General features: G+C 39.5%; 1 protein-coding gene across 1 annotated transcript in view; it reads left to right on the forward strand.

Moving 5' to 3' along the window:
- rngtt (RNA guanylyltransferase and 5'-phosphatase) overlaps positions 1–14,925 on the forward strand; it is a 926,738-nt gene that overhangs the window by 32,875 nt on the left and 878,938 nt on the right. The gene's annotated exons all lie outside the window — the stretch shown is intronic.

Below are 14,925 nucleotides of genomic sequence, written 5' to 3' on the forward strand. Positions count from 1 at the left end.
CAATGAATGATTTCCAGATGACATATGCAAGACTCAATTTATGCTGTACAGGTCCACAATCTGTTATCAACAAGTTAGGATCAAAAAAGCTTTTTTTTTTTTTTCTTCTTTCTTTCTCCAGGCTTCATATTGACATGCATCAATGGATTAGTAAATGTTTCCAATGATTATTTTTGTCGTTAGTTTTTAAAATGACTGGCTACAGCATGCTGTAAAGTTTTCAGTGTCTTAAAATATGCTTATAAATAGTTAGAATCAAAATCATAATACTGGTAGTTCCGACAAATCTTGTAATTTATGGAAAATGAAAAGCTTACTTTGAATAAAACAGAAAATCCATCAAAACGTTCACTGGAATTATTTCCTGCTATATTTGTGATTATTCTTCAAAAAATTACGAAAATAAAAAAATCGGTTTAGAGTTATCACTGTGACTATTTTTTCTAAGACTGTTTCTGGTGGGATTAGAATGCAGGAAGCAATCATCGTGGATCAGATGCATACGCATGAATATGAAATCAGATACAGTACATCAGATAGGTTAAAGAGTGCTTTGTTTGTGTGCACAGCAAAAACACAAATGTTAAATTGTCTACTAAACCTTAGATATGAAAACAACAGTACCTTATACAATCTACTTGTTAATTGAACACTAAAAGTGTGAATTTAACACTGGCTATCCATATAACCATAAAATGAAAAGCATTTTATTTTTCAGTCACGTTAATAATAAATAATCTCTAATACCAGCTGCATAAGGACAGCTTCATAGCTACTCTGCTGCATCTGGTAAACGGTAAACAAGTGCAGAGTAATTTGTTTGTCCTCAGCAGGATCAGGCTGAGCCACTGATTTTCTTCTAATCTAAAGATAGGAGCTAAGGTAGAACGATTGCCCCTGTTGCGGCTCCTATCTCATGTGCTTGAGTGCTGAAGTAACAGCACCTATTTTGAACAAAGTCTTAAAACTGTACCTGCCTTCTCTATACAGTAATAAAGCACCTGCATTTTCCTTGGAAACCTGGACTCACCTTCCTGTCTCTCATGCGACTCTGTGACCCAAGCTTGACAATACCTGTATATAAAAAAAAAACCAAAACGGCGTTGCTTAAACTGCAGAAAATGTTTTATTTGAAAATAAGATGTTAAATTTAGTTTTTTTAATAGAAATACAGCTATGAATATAGAATTACAAAAGTGTATTAAAGCCACAGTGAAAAAAATAGGGACACAGTGAACAAAAAAAGGTAGATTTCGACATTCGAGTCGAAATTTCGACTCTAATAGTTTGTCATGATTAAAGACAAAAATGTAATCTCAAAATTTCAGCTTTAATATCTGTAGTTAATTTTGTCAATAAAGTAGAATGTTGTAAAATTGACCTTAAAGGTGATATTTAATTTACTAGCGTTTCTTAAACCTCATTGTAACTAAAGTAGCATGTTAAATGCTTTGTATTCTAAATGTTCCATGACCCTGTTGTTAATTGCTACATGCTTCTTAAATGGACTTCCCTTTGCTCTTAGAGGAGCCACTGGCAGCGTTCGTCACAGAATACATTAACTTAATGATATTACAGCTCTAGATTTATAATTTATATATATCATTTTAATGATGAAATCCATTAAAGTATATATTTATTACATTTTACAGATAAGTCGTTAACTTCATTTAAATAATATATACTTTTAATAATTAAACATGTTGGGGGACAGTGGTGTGGTGGTAGCACTGCTGCCTCACAGTAAGGGGGTCACTTCCTGGATGTTCCCTGCCCTCTCGTTAGTATGTTTTCCTGGTGGGTTTTCTTCCAAAGGCATGCAGGTTAGGGGATTTGGTGATGGGAAGTTGTGTATGTGTGTGCTTGTATTTGCCTTGTGATGAGCTGGTGCCCCATCCAGGGATTGGTCCTTCATCATGCCCGAAATTTCTGTTTTGACTTTAATCTTGAAATAGACCTTTTTTTCTTCTTCTCTGTGGCCCTAATATGCTTTCATGCATAATGAAAATGGAATGGTAGGTTTAAAACTTTTTTCAACGTAAAGTGACGCCATTTCTCACTTTTTTTGTATATAGCATATGTGTGTGTGTGTATATGTGTATATATATATATATATATATATATATATATATATATATATATATATATATATATATATATATACAGTCATGTGAAAACATTAGGACACCCTTTGAAAGCATGTGGTTTTTGTAACATTTTTAATAAATGGTTATTTCATCTCCGTTTCAACAATACAGAGAGATTAAAGTAATCCAACTAAACAAAGAAAACTGAAGAAAAGTCTTTTCAAGATCTTCTGTAAATGTCATTCTACAAAAATGCCTATTCTAACTGAGGAAAAGATAGGACACCCTTGCCCCTAATAGCGAGTGTTACCTCCTTTGGCTGAAATAACTGCAGTGAGACGGTTCTTGTAGCCATCTACCAGTCTTCGACATCGGTCTGAGGAAATTTTACCCCACTCCTCAATGCAGAACTTTTTCAGCTGTGAGATGTTTGAGGGTTTCTTGCACGCATACAGCCCTTTTCAAGTCACCCCACAGCATCTCAATGGGATTCAAATCTGGACTTTGACTTGGCCATTCCAGGACTCTCCATTTCTTCTTTTCAGCCAATCTTTGGTTGATTTACTAGTATGTTTTGGGTCATTGTCATGTTGCATGGTCCAGTTCCGCTTCAGCTTTAATTTTCTAACTGATGGTCTCACATGTTCTTCAAGCACCTTCTGATACACAGTAGAATTCATCGTGGATTCTATGATGGTGAGCTGACCAGGTCCTGCTGCAGCAAAGCAGCCCCAAACCATGACACTTCCACCTCCATGCTTCACAGTTGGTATGAGGTTCTTTTCTTGGAATGCTGTGTTTGGTTTACGCCAAACATGTCCTCTGCTGTTGTGTCCAAATAATTCAATTTTGGACTCATCTGTCCAAAGAACATTATTCCAGAAGTCCTGGTCTTTGTCAACTTTATCTCTGGCAAATGTCAGTCTGGCCTCGATGTTTCTCTTGGAAAGCAAAGGTTTCCTCCTTGCACACCTCCCATGCAAGTTAAACTTGTACAGTCTCTTTCTGATTGTAGAGGCATGTACTTCTACATCAACAGTAGCCAGAGCCTGCTGTAGTTCTCGAGATGACACTTTAGGGGTTTTGGAGACCTCTTTTAGCATCTTGCGGTCTGCTCTTGGGGTGAACTTGCTGGGGCGACCAGTCCTGGGCATGTTGGCAGTTGTTTTGAAAGCCCTCCACTTGTAGACTATCTTCCGGACAGTGGAATGGCTGATTTCAAAATCTTTTGAGATCTTTTAAATCCCTTCCCAGACTCATAGGCTGCTACAATCTTTTCTGAAGTCCTCTGACAGCTCTTTTGTTCTCACCATGGTGCTCACTCTCACTTCAACAGTCAGGAGCACACCAAACTAAATGTCTGAGGTTTAAATAGGGCAAGCCTCATTCAACATGCAGAGTAACGATCTACTAATTATGTGCACCTGGTGTGATATACCTGTGTGAGATCTGAGCCAATTTAAGAGGGAATACATGTGAGGGTGTCCTATCTTTTCCTCAGTTAGAATAGGCATTTTGTAGAATGACATTTACAGAAGATCTTGAAAAGACTTTTCTTCAGTTTTCTTTGTTTAGTTGGATTACTTTAATCTCTCTGTATTGTTGAAACGGAGATGAAATAACCATTTATTAAAAATGTTACAAAAACCACATGCTTTCAAAGGGTGTCCTAATGTTTTCACATGACTGTATATATATATATATATATATATATATATATATATATATATATATATATATATATATATATATATATATATATATATATATATATATATATATATATATATATATATATATATATATATATATATATATATATATATATATATACTGTATATATACTGTATATATATATATATATATATATATATATATACATATATACAGTGCATCCGGGAAGTATTCACAGCACATCACTTTTTCCACATTTTGTTATGTTACAGCCTTATTCCAAAATGGTTTAAATTCTTTTTTTCCTCAGAATTCTACACACAGCACCCTGTAATGACAACGTGAAAAAAGTTGACTTGAGATTTTTGCAAATTTATTAAAAATAAAAGAATTGAGAAAGCACATGTACATAAGTATTCACAGCCTTTGCCATGAAGCTCAAAATTGAGCTGAGGTGCATCCTGTTTCCCCTGAGCATCCTTGAGATGTTTCTGCAGCTTAATTGGAGTCCACCTGTGGTAAATTCAGTTGATTGGACATGAATTGGAAAGGCACAAATCTGGGGAAAGTTACAGAAAAATTTCTGCTGCTTTGAAGGTCCCAATGAGCACAGTGGCCTCCATCATCTGTAAGTGGAAGAAGTTTGAAACCACCAGGACTCTTCCTAGAGCTGGCCGGCCATCTAAACTGAGTGATCGGGGGAGAAGGGCCTTAGTCAGGGAGGTGACCACGAACCTGATGGTCACTCTGTCAGAGCTCCAGAGGTCCTCTGTGGAGAGAGGAGAACCTTCCAGAAGGACAACCATCTCTGCAGCAATCCACCAATCAGGCCTGTATGGTAGAGTGTCCAGACGGAAGCCACTCCTTAGTAAAAGGCACATGGCAGCCCGCATGGAGTTTGCCAAAAGGCACCTGAAGGACTCTCGGACCATGAGAAACAAAATTTTGTGGTCTGATGAGACAAAGATTGAACTCTTTGGTGTGAATGCCAGGCGTCACGTTTGGAGGAAACCAGGCACCGCTCATCACCAGGCCAATACCATCCCTACAGTGAAGCATGATGGTGGCAGCATCATGCTGTGGGGATGTTTTTCAGCAGCAAGAACTGGGAGACTAGTCAGGATAAAGGAAAAGATGACTGCAGCAATGTACAGAGACATCCTGGATGAATACCTGCTCCAGAGCACTTTTGACCTCAGACTGGGGCGACGGTTCATCTTTCAGCTTCGATATCAAAGGAGTGGCTTCAGGACAACTCTGTGAATGTCCTTGAGTGGCCCAGCCAGAGCCCAGACTTGAATCAGATTGAACATCTCTGGAGAGATCTTAAAATGGCTGTGCACCGACGCTTCCCATCCAACCTGATGGAGCTTGAGAGGTGCTGCAAAGAGGAATGGGCGAAACTGGCCGAGGATAGGTGTGCCAAGCTTGTGGCATCATATTGAAAAAGACTTGAGGCTGTAATTGCTGCCAAAGGTGCATCGGCAAAGTATTGAGCAAAGGCTGTGAATACTCATGTACATGTGATTTCTCAGTTTTTTTTATTTTTAATAAATTTGCAAAAACCTCAAGTAAACTTTTTTCATGTTCTCATTATGGGGTGTTGTGCGTAGAATTCTGAGGAAAAAAATGAATTTAATCCATTTTGGAATAAGGCTGTAACATAAAATGCGGAGAAAGTGATGCATTGTGAATACTTTCCAGATGCACTGTATATTTTGCTCAGTGTGTCGTTCTTCTAGGTTGTACTTTTTGTAAGATGACACATTACAGTTCGCAGCCATCTTCTATGTAATGCCATGCGATTGTTATGAAGGACTCTGTTGTTAATGGGGTCAAAATATCTGTTGTTAGTATTATATACTTTGCAGTTTAGAGTTTATGCTTTTTGGCTGTTGCTAGTTCTTCAAGCTGCTGTTCTACCCTCTTGGTTGTGTATATGTGTATGTGTATATGTGAACTGTTACATTGCCATGAGAACATTGAGGTCTGCCAAGGATAGTAAAATTGTATGCATTAATTTGATAGGTACAATATAAATGATAGTACAATTTGACAACTGTAAAGAAAACTGCGTTCTTACACTGTGTCCATTAGGACATTTTGGTGAGTAATGCAAAACTAATAAAATGTGACAAAAATTTTTTTCGTAATCCAGAGACACAAACATGGTAAATCAGGGGTGTTAGGACTTCGGAAGGCTTCACTGAAAGGCTTTACTGGCCAGGCCAGGGCCTCCTTTGCCAAAGTGATTAATCCCAGCTCCAACTGGTCTACCTAAGGCCTGGTAGGCGCAAAAGGGATTGAAACCTTCAAAATAGATTTAAAAATCCTAAATACAGTGGGTACGGAAAGTATTCAGACCCCCTTCAATTTTTCACTCTTTGTTATATTGCAGCCATTTGCTAAAATCATTTACATTAATTTTTTCCCTCATTAATGTACACACAGCACCCCATATTGACAGACAAAAAAAAGAATTTTTGAAATTGTTGCAGATTTATTAAAAAACACAAGCGGTATGTGTGGAGACAACCAGGCACTGCTCATCACTTGTCCAATACAGTCCCCACAGTGAAGCATGACGGTGGCAGCATCATGCTGTGGGGGTGTTTTTCAGCTGCAGGGACAGGACGACTGGTTGCAATCGAGGGAAAGATGAATGCGGCCAAGTACCGGGATATCCTGGACAAAAACCTTCTCCAGAGTGCTATGGACCTCAGACTGGGCCGAAGGTTTACCTTCCAGCAAGACAATGACCCTAAGCACACAGCTAAAATAACGAAGGAGTTGCTTCACAACAACTCTGTGACTGTTCTTGAATGGCCCAGCCAGAGCCCTGACTTAAACCCAATTGAGCATCTCTGAGAGACCTAAAAATGGCTGTCCACCAACGTTTACCATCCAACCTGACAGAACTGGAGAGGATCCCCAAATCCAGGTGTGAAAAACTTGTTGCATCTTTCCCAAGAAGACTCATGGCTGTATTAGCTCAAAAGGGTGCTTCTACTAAATACTGAGCAAAGGGTCTGAATACTTAGGACCATGCAATATTTCAGTTTTTCTTTTTTAATAAATCTGTAATAATTTCAAAAATTCTTTTTTTTTTGTCTGTCAATATGGGGTGCTGTGTGTACAATAAGGAGGAAAAAAAATAATTTAAATGATTTTAGCAATTGGCTGCAATATAACAAAGAGTCAAAAATTGAAGGGGGTCTGAATACTTTCCATACCCACTGTATATATCAAAAAGCCCCACGAATAGGATGGTAACCATAAACATCTGCTTCTAACAAAAATAGCATCAAAATGATCTTTATAAAAATAATTATTTATTAATAGAAAAATGCAAAGCAAGGCTCCATCGAACAAAAGAGTCAAAAAGGAGTTGTTTAAAAGCCAGTCTTAAATAAACAAAGTGCCAGTACGTAGTGTGGGACGTGGCTGGGGGTGGTACCCAGCCGGGACGCCCAGGAGGACCGGAGGAGGACTTGCGCCTTCTCCAGACCATGAGGGGGCGACCGCCCTGGTTGCTTTGGGGGCCACGGGTGCAGAGCTTTGAAGCTCAACCCTTTAGGGGCCCTTGGTCACCGCCAGGGGGTGCCCCAATGCCTGGAGAGCCCTGGACCTCAGCACTTCCGCCACACCAGGAAGTGCTGGGGAGAAGAGGAGCAAGGACACCCGGAGTGCTTCCGGGGATACAGCCGGCACTTCTGCCACACTGGGGCATGTCGGTGGAAGATTGCCGGAGCACACGTGGAGCACATCCGGGGGGACATAAAAGGGGCCGCCTCCCTTCATTCAGGTCTGGAGTCGGGTGGAAGAGGACGAGGTCTGGATAGAGAGAGAGAGAAGAAGGCGGCCTGAAGAGAGGAAAGGCACTGTGGACAGAAGCCTGGACTATTGGGGTGATTGGTGCTGCGGCACTGGGTTGTGTACTTTATTAGTATTATAAATAAACGTGTGTTGGACTAAAAATGATGTCTGTCTGTCTGTGTCCAGGCTACTTCCCACAGTGGTCCAGAATCTTAGACAAAATAAGAGAATCAGAAACCAGTAAATCCAGTTAGAAATAACAAGACTTACAGTTTCAGAGAAAACCAAAATTCTTGGATCCTGAATCCTGCATCTGGCTCATATAAAAAGCCAGGAGCAGAACCCAGCAGTTTTAACATCATGATGATCCTACCTATTGGGGAACCATGTACAATCCACAAGGAACACATGCAATCTTAATTAGGCAGTACATAGTTAACCAGTAATATACAAAATCAACATAAATAGAATAAAAATAATGATTCAAAATTTACAACAACTGCAAACAATATACATGAATACACAGCAACTAAGAGTTAATTCATAAGAAGTTAAAACTAATTAAGAGCAAAAACAATGAAGAACTAAAATTACAAAATGCAAAAATACTAAACTAAAAAATAAAAATAAAATTTTAAGTAAAAATTAAAACATATCTTAAAACTGGAAAAACACAACCAGCTCCCACCTCATCCAGGCCCCTTGATGTCTCATTCTGACATCTCTGCAGGACTTGTTTTCCTGTACTGCAGTTCTCACCTCCTGCATCATTATGTGCTGCTCTTTCCCTCTTTGCTGAGTTGTACCTGGGGGTTGCAATCATTTCAAGGCTGGCTTCCTCCCATATCACTCCTCCTACCAGGGCACCATGATGTCACTAAGCCTCTACTTGCAACACTTCCTCCTTGGCTTTCCAGTTTTTTACCAGTCATAATGGAACTCTAGACTGTCTGTAGGTCATCACCTCTCTTGCCCTAGACACCCTTAACTCCTCCTTAAAGCAATTTAAAGGTTGATCGATGACCGAACCCCACTGAATTTGTTTTACTGTGAGTTCAGCGAAATAGCGGAAATGTTTGTGAATTTTTCCAAAATCTTTGGTTGGGGGGTTTGGGTTCAAGGTTTGACCTGAACTAGTTTTTGAGTGGAATATAATGGTGCAGTGGTCTTTTAAGTGGGCCTGAGGTTTAGGGACATGTCTGCTACCTGGACTGGACTGCCATGCTGGACTGCTTATCGTGGCCAAAAATGTGACCTGAGCTGTGAGGCAGCAGTGCTAATCACTCTACTGCCCTATATGCCTCAGGCAACAAAAATTATATTTTGTTTGTGATTATCATTCTGTCTATACAATATGGCAACAATCTAGTACTAAGAAAAAAAATATTTAGCATACATCATTGTACTCGTAGCATTCTAACCTTCAGGGCACTACCATGAGGCAGCTTGTGCAAAGTGATCTAAGAGTCCCTGCAGAGGTGTGCCAGGCCCAGTGCCAGTGTGATGTGATACAAGTCAAACGAAACCTTTAACCCTGTGAAATAATAATAATCACAGAAGATGTATTACTATTTACAAGGCCATTTCATCTTGTTATAGAAAGAAAAAAGTGTTAAGCATCTGCACAGATAGAATAATGTAGCTAGCATGTTTTTTTTTGTTTCTAGTTTATCTGTGCACATGGTCCACACTTTTTTCTTCCATCAAAGAATAGAAATACCTTGTAAATAATAATAAATCTTTTGTTATTAGTATTTATCATTTTGTGTCTTGTGTGTTTTTTGACTCTGGGAGCAGTCAGGCTCCTTTAAGGATTGTTTTGACTAGGTGCCATGGCACATGGCTAATTGTGTATCCATTTGGACTGTAAACCCTTCCCTTAAATATGAACGCAACTTCTGAGACTTGAATATTGGTTTGCACTAGTCAATGCCCTTTGTGTATACTTGGACGCTTGTGCCTGTCATTCATTACCTGATCTGCACTACATAGAGAAGAGCATAACATGCTTAATCTAGCAGTGAAAATACAACGTATAATGAGGCTGTACAGAACAACAAAGTATTATAATATTCTTATTATGGTCAGCTACCCCTCAAATGAAGATACTGCAAGGTGTGCAATGCAGTGCAGTGTGTAAATTGGTCAGAATTAGGGACAGCACACATGCATAAAGCAGATCAGGTAGCGACATAAAATGTGCCCAAAGGATGTATGCTTAGTAGGCCTCTGTTGGCCAAAGCTGACCATGGGTGATGCATCCTCGTTTATTCATGTTGATAACATTATTATTGTTGTTATATTATTATTTTTTTGTCCTGGCTGTCTACTTGGCTGGAGCAGCGTCACTTGTGGCTGAAGAGTCCAATGCAAGAGTGACAGACCCTGCCACAAAAATCATACCTGTGTACCAACTCTGGTCCGTTGTAGTTCTTATCCTCCTTCCTGTGTGTCCTCTTGTCTGCCACTTCATTCATGCTTTTAACGCCTGCACAGGACAGGAGCTCGACATTGGACACTTTGTCTTTCCAGGATATACCTAGAATACAACGGATACTTTTCTGGTGAAAGTTATTGATTCTTTTCTCCTGTCTGGCAGTTGTGGTCCAGGTCTTCCTACCATATAGTAACTTGCTGAAGATACATGCATTGTACACTGTCATCTTTGTCTTCACTGTCAGCTTGGGGTTTGACCATACTCGTTGTGAGGTGTGCAAGTGTTGTAGCTGCCTTCCCATTCCTCGTGTTAATCTCAATATCTAAGGAGAGGTTGTCAGTGATGGTGGAGTCGATGTATGTGAACTGTTGAATGACATCGAGTTCATAGTTGTTGACAGTGACGACTCGTGGTACCGCTGTATCCTGCCCCAAGATTTACGTCTTCTTCAGACTGATGGTCAGTCCAACATCCTTGCAAACCTTGGAGAAGTGGTCCATTAGTGACTGGTGTTCCTGTTTGGTGTGAGTTGCAACAGCTGCATTGTCAGGAAACAGCATGTCTCTGATGAGAGCAATTTGTACTTTTGTCTTACCTTTGAGGCAGGCAAGGTTGAAAAGCTGCCATCTGATCTAATCTGCAGGTAGATTCCCTTTGGCACTTTGCCAAAGGCCTTATTCAGGAGCAGAGCAAAGAAAATCCCAAAGAGTGTTGAAGGTAGAACGCAGCCTTGTTTGACACAACTGCAAATGTCAACGGGTTTGGAGGAGCTGCCATTGAACAGCACTGTCCCTTTCATGTTGGTATGGATGGATTCAGTGCTCTGCAATTTTGGTGGGCAGTGAATCTTTGAGAGAGCCTTGAAAAGACCATCTCAGCTGGCCAGGTTGAATGCCTTGGTGAAGTGAATGAAAGTGACATATAGGGGATCCTGCTGTTCTCTGCACTTCCCCTGAACTTAGAGAAAGGAGAAGATCATGTTTATTGTTGACCTCTCTGTTCTGAAGCCACACTGTGACTCTGAGTAGACACGTTCTGCCAGCTTCTGTAGGCAGATCAAAATGACCAAAGCAAAGACTTTGCTGAGGAGGAAGATGCCTTTGTAGTTGTTGCAGTTGCTTCTCTTACCTTTATTCATGTAGAAGGTAATTATATTAGAGTCCATCATGTCCTGTGGTACAGCTGCTCCTTGTCAGCACTGGCACAGGACGTCATGCAATGGAAGCAGTAGGGGCAGTAGGGTAGTTTTACAGTGCTTGATCAGGTCTGGAGAAATCCCATTGCTGCGTTGTACATTGTCTGAGACCAAGCTGTCAGTGGTCATGATGAGCTTGTCTACTGTTGGACTTTGGTCCTGGTAGCCCTAAGCAACTGCAGATTCTTTTCGCTGGGTGACCACTTGCACACGGTGAGGGCAGCATGTTTGCCGTCAATGATGGGAGTCACCACCGCTGACTTGGCCTCAAACCAGTCATGGCTCTTTGAAGATCTTTTTCCCAAAGGTAAGTAAGGATGTGTGATGCATAGTATCCCACAGAATTTCCCACTTCGGTGTGGCAGAGTCTGTAGGATGCAAGAAACCAAAGTGTTTTTCCAAAGCTGCTGCAAACTGCTGCACGAGGTCAGGCTGAGGCATCTTATTAATGTCAATTTTAGAGTTCCCGTTTTTTCTAGTATGGTGGAACTTCTTCAGTTTATCTTGCTACACACCAGAGAACATTCATGATGATGGTATGCCTGCCCAGGATAAGATCCAGTTGATGCCAGTGCTCTGAGTGTGGGTGTATCTAGTAGACCTTGTGTTGAGGCTTGGCCTGAAAAATTAGTAGTTGGTAATGCATAAGTCGCGGTTGGTGCACAACTCAAGCAGTCGCTTTCCATTCTCATTCATTTTGCCCACACTGAACTGGCCTAGACAGGAATGCCATGAATCATGGAGAATGAGTTGCTCTTTATTCAGGATATTCCTGATGATGGATGCAAGGATCTCATACAACTTGTCTTTTGCATCTAGAGTAAATAACAATGTTGGGGTATATTCATTAACAAGGGTGATGGGGCCTTTGATGGTGTTGAGGAGAAGAGCTATGAGTCACTCTGAGCCATTGCTGCCTGGCACTACCATACCGCAATTTCCATGTGCAGTCTCCTGAGCTTGTCGTTCATGACTGCTGTTTTCCTGCTGTCGCTGGTGTCTTGAAGGTTTCCAGAAAAGCTGGTCATCATTGTCTGGACATTACAACTTCCCAATTGTAAAGCTGGTCTCTTTCTTTGAAGTATTTTATTGCTTGGTATGATGTTTATAGTATACTGCCATAGTTCTTAATCTCCATGCACCCAATGAAGATGGCAGACTTGACGAGCCTGCACCTTATTGGCTTGGGTCTGCTGAGCTTGTTCTTTTAATTAGCTTGTTGATTCAGTGGGCCTCTTTTGAATGAATATTACCAGCATACCACCCATAACCACCTCATAGAAAATTGCACTGGCCATTACAGAGTTGTACAAGATGTGAAGGTTGTCATTACCCACATTAAAGCAATGTAGTCTCCTAAGACAAAATATAGAGGCTCTTTGGTGGGGTGAAAGTCAGTAACCAGCTCCTTGGTTTTGCTGATGTTTAGATGCAGGCAATTATCTTTGCATTAAGAAACACAATTCTCCACCTGACACCCATATTCTGTCTCCTGCCCCTTATTGATACCCCCATAAGTGCAGAATCAACTGAGAATTTCTGCAAGTTACATGACCTGGTGTTGTATTTATAGTTTGCGGTGTGCAGATTAAAGAGAAAATGAGACAGGGTGGCACTGCAGGGTTGCTCACATCTGTGTCAGAAACACAGTCCTTGAGTCTCACTAACAAGAAGAGTAAGCTTTTAAGAAAATATTGAAAGTTCAAGGTATTATCCAGAGACAGTTTATCAGTATAATTCAGAGACAATCTTTCTTTGTTTATGATTCTTTGTTAGACCAGGTATGTGGTCAACAGGCCACATACATTCAAAATGTTTGCAAAAAATGTTATATTCAAAAGGTAAATGGATTTATCAAGGTCAGAGATCAGTTTATGAGAAAATTAAATAATAACCTTTATATTATTATGTTTCATTCCTTTTGAATGTGGCCACACACTATTCCTTCTTTCCATCAGTGTCCTGTGGGTCATTTGGCTAGGAGGATGATTTTGATCAGTGCTTGTTGCCTAACAGAATAGCTATCTTATAAAAATGGAGCAATTCCTGTTTTAAAAGCAGTATTTTTTGTTGCAGAATACAATTATTAACTGTTGAAGAGCTTATATAATATTTATACACTTCCATTGATATTAGTGTGCTCAAGTAGCTAAGAAACTCTACTATAAAACACAACACATGCACAGATTATCGGTAACAATATTAACAAAGTCACTTTGATTTCCTAGTCTTCCTTATGAATTATATGTATGCAGTTCTAATAATGTAATTTGCTTTTGGATGAAAGTGTTACCTAAAACGCAAACTAAATTTAGTAAATTTCAGCATTATAGATACTTAAGTGACATTATAAATATAGTATTAACCTCCTAAGCATTAATTTTATTTTCAGAACAAACATGTAAAAAGCATTGCATTTGTTTAGCTTCAAAAATGCCATTTTTATAAAGTCTTATCTTTCTACTATAAAATGTACAAAACACTACCAATTCAAGTGTAAAGTATAATAATGATACCATTAATAATAATAATGAATAATAATAATATGAAATGAATAATAATAATAACAACATTTATTTATTTAGCACATTTTCATACCAATGATGTAGCTCAAAGTGCTTTACAGGATGAAGAAAGAGAAAAAGACGAAATAAATAGGAAAATAAAATTAGGTAACACAAATTAGCATAGAATAAAAGTAAGGTTCGATGGCCAGGGAGGGCAGAAAAAAACAAACAAAAAAAAAAACTCCAGATGGTTGGAGAAAAAAAAAATCTGCAGGGGTTCCGAGGCCACGAGACCACCCAGACCCCTCTAGGCTTTCTACCCAACATAAATGACCTCAATCAGGCCTCATTGTATTCAGGGTTCACATAGGAGAACTTGGTGATGATGGTTATGTGGACTTCTGGCCTTTAATGCATCAATTTAGGTACATCACGGTGCTTTGATCAGGTGGAGGTCTAACTTTTGCTAGATTTCTTAAGTGAAAAAATACTGTTTTAGTAATCTGATTAATATGTGATTTAAAATTCAGGTCAGAGTCAATAGTTATCCCTAAATTCTTTACTTTCGTCTTGACTTTTAATCATAATGCATCAAGTTTATTTCTAATACCCTCATTATATCCATTTTTGCCAATCACTTAAATTTCTGTTTTCTCCTTATTTAGTTTGCGAAAATTACATTGTGACAGTGTACATTGTGACACTGACATTGTGTCAGTGAATCAAGAGTGTTGGGGTCATCAGGCGTTATTGATAAATACAGTTGTATGTCATCAGCATAGCTGTGGTAGCTTATGTTATGCCCTGAGATAATCTGGCCTAACGGAAGCATGTAAATCAAAAAGAGCAGCAGACCCAGGATAGAACCTTGTGGAACACCATATAGAATATTATGCGTCTTTGAAGTATAATTACCACAACTGACAAAGGATTTTCTACCTGCCAGGTAGGACTCAAACCAATTTAAGACACTGCCAGAGAGGCCCACCCATTGACAAAGGCGATTTCTAAGAATATTGTGATCAATGGTATCAGATTAGGCTCTCAGATCTAAGAGGATGAGAACATATAAACAGCCTCTGTCTGCATTTACCTACAAGTCATTTACTACTTTAACAAGTGCAGTTTCTGTACTGTAATTTGTTCTGAAACCCGACTGAAGCTTATCAGGAACTAGCAAAATACCCTTGCTTCGCAGTGGAGAAGTAG

This window comes from Polypterus senegalus, chromosome 3 (genome assembly GCF_016835505.1).
Source record: "Polypterus senegalus isolate Bchr_013 chromosome 3, ASM1683550v1, whole genome shotgun sequence".
Classification (NCBI taxonomy): domain Eukaryota; kingdom Metazoa; phylum Chordata; class Cladistia; order Polypteriformes; family Polypteridae; genus Polypterus; species Polypterus senegalus.